We start from the raw sequence: 2,953 nt of genomic DNA on the forward strand, positions 1-2,953 counted from the left end.
TAAACACGTCTGTTGGAATTTAGCCCATTTCAGTCGTGGTTTGTAATTGAGACGCAGGGATGCCCAGCACCACCCCTTTTTCCCCCACCCAAGGAATTCAAGAGAGGTATTCCTCCTCCAGGTACTCCGCCTGGAAGTAGCAGTTGTAAAGAGTAAGCAGCATCATAACTGGACTTGGCTAGACCATCTTATTGCCTCACTCATAGTCTTTCTCTCTCTTAGGAGAAAGCCACACCTGTTTTATTGCTGTGAGTGGATTTGGGTAATAGGATCATAAGCTTTATGACTAGAAGCAACCTCAAGCCATTTAGTCCAACGCCTTCATTTTACAGATGAAGAAACAGAGATCTAGAGAGGGAAAATTCGTTAATAAGCTAGTAAGGAGCAAGGGCAAGATTCAAACTTAGGTCAACTGACTCCGATCGTATCATTCTTCTCATTACATCATTTTGACATCTTAGAAGGGAGTTAGTTTACATGTTCCAAAAAAGCACAGAGAAGGTTAATTTTGAAATGGATTAAAGTCTATCAAAGACAAATGTTGTCTATTAACATGCCTTTCCTTCCTCTCCCATTCCAGTTCTAATTCCCAGTCTCTCTATTTTTCCTATAAATTAATCCCTACTAAGGCAACTGTATGTTACAATGGAAAGAACATTGAATTCCAAGTCAAATTTCAGTCCTGAGTTTGAAGTCAGTCTTCACTACTTTTTGCCTATGTAACCTTGGGCAAGTCACTCTTTCCTGTTCAGTTTTATCAATTATAAAATCAAGGGGACTGTACTAGAAATCTAAGGTTCCTTTTAGCTCTAAATCTGTGATCTTATTAAATTATGATTTAGCCCAAACTTCCTAGCCCAAACTCATAGTAGTATTTTGAGGTAGGTAGCACAGAGCCTACTTAGTAATGGCTCTCTCCCATCTGCCCCCACTTTCTCTAGCTCTCTCTATTCTAAGGCTCACTCTGAGTATGTCTCCCCACTTATGGCTTTGCCATTAAACTCAAAACAGTTTACCCACTTCCCCCCATCAAAGTAAGCTTCAAAGAACCGGAAGCCACCTCCAAAAGGTTTTCAATGTAGCTTCAATTTAGTCCATTACTCAAACTTGGAATTCTGGTGAAGCCCAGAGTCGAAGAGGTCTAATTCTGTTGCTGTTTGCTTGATCTTTTAGAGTCTCACTTCCTCATTCATAAAATGGGTTTATAATTCTCCGGCACGCAGCATAAAGGAACAAAGATTTATTAGAACTCACCGAATCTAATCCCCACATTGTATAAACTAAATCTGAGAGTTCTTTCCCAATAAGGGTCATAAGAAGGTCTTAAACACAGACTTTCCTGACTCCAAGGCTTACCCTCTTCCCACCAGGTGACTGTCATGGCAATTGGATCCCAATCTATTGTTCTCTTGGCAACAGGCTAGTCTGGGTCTAGGCCTTCTGGAACATCCAAGAGCCCAATAAGTTATTGAATTAGATTTCAAGAGTCCTCAAGGACCAAAGGGGAAAGAATTACACAGGCTCCCTTATTCTATCTTCTAGCTCTTTTCTCCTTCCTCAACTTCAACTTCACTTTCCTTGCTAAATCAGGTTTATTTATCAGCATTTATTAAAAGGGCCTGCTGTGTTCTAGTCAACAAAGACCCCTTCCCCAAAATAGTGATCAAATAAGTTAGTATATGAAAAGCACTTTGCAAACCTTAAATCACTATATAGATTAGAGTTATTATTAGCTATTGTAGTTAGGTGGGGTAGTGGATAGAATGCTGGACTTGAAATCAGAAAGACTCATCTACCCAAGTTTAACTCCAGCCTCAGAAACTTACTAGCTATGTGACCCTAGAAAAGTGACTTAACTCTGTTTGCCTCAGTTTCCTCATCTGTAAAATGAGTTAGAGAAGGAAATGGCAAAACCATTCTAGCATCTTTGCCAAGAGGACCCCAAATGGGGTCATGAAGAGTTGGGAGCAACTGAAACAACTGAACAGCAATCAAATTATCACTTAGTATGTATGAGATTCTGTGTTAAACACTATAACAATAATAATAGCTATTATTTATTTAGAGCTTACTGTGGGACAGTACTAAGCATTTTATTCTCATCTGATCCCCACCACAACCTTGAGAGATAAAACTATCCCATTTTACAGATGAGGAAACTGAGGCAAACAAGTTAAGTGCCTTGCCCAGAGTCACTTAACTGATTTTGAACTCAGGTTTTCCTGATTTCAGACCTGGCATTCAACTCATTGTGCTACTTAACTGCCTTTAATTATGACTTATTATTGTTAATAAAAATGAGATTGTGTGTGTATATATATATATATATATGTATATATATATATACCCTAAAGGAATTTACATTCTAAGTAATTTTTTTTAGATAAATTAAGAGTAATGGGCTAAGGTCAAGAAAGCTGACTACAGGGAAAGTCAAGGCAACATAACAGAGTAGGGAATGCCCTGAATTTGATTCCAATAAAAGAACTAGAATTCAAATCTTGGCTCTGTTCCTTATTTCCTGTGTGATTCTAGACAAGTCTCTTCATTTTTCTGTTTCTTTGTAAAATGAGGACATCGAATTTGTGTTCTCAGAACCACCCCCGCTCTATCTAAGACCCTCTGATCCTGGCACTTCAGATAGTTATCTTGAAAGGTCAGTTCATATGAAGAATAGAAGGCAGCTCCAGGAGCCATTCACAGGCCTCATTCATAAGAATTGTGTATGTGAATTGTATGTATTTTACAAGCTTTGTAATGAGTCAGATCTGAAAAAAAACTCTTTCATTTTCCCAGAACTGGCACAGAATTATTCCAACAAAACCCTTTCCCCCCCATTGCTTTGTCCATTCATTGATTTTGTTCTTGAAATCAAGGATTATGTTTTAACATTCCTTTCAATTGAAACATTTGCAAGTGATTCCCAGGCTAATAGAATAATTGTCTCCTGTAA

This window comes from Macrotis lagotis, chromosome 5 (genome assembly GCF_037893015.1).
Source record: "Macrotis lagotis isolate mMagLag1 chromosome 5, bilby.v1.9.chrom.fasta, whole genome shotgun sequence".
In the NCBI taxonomy this organism is placed as follows: domain Eukaryota; kingdom Metazoa; phylum Chordata; class Mammalia; order Peramelemorphia; family Peramelidae; genus Macrotis; species Macrotis lagotis.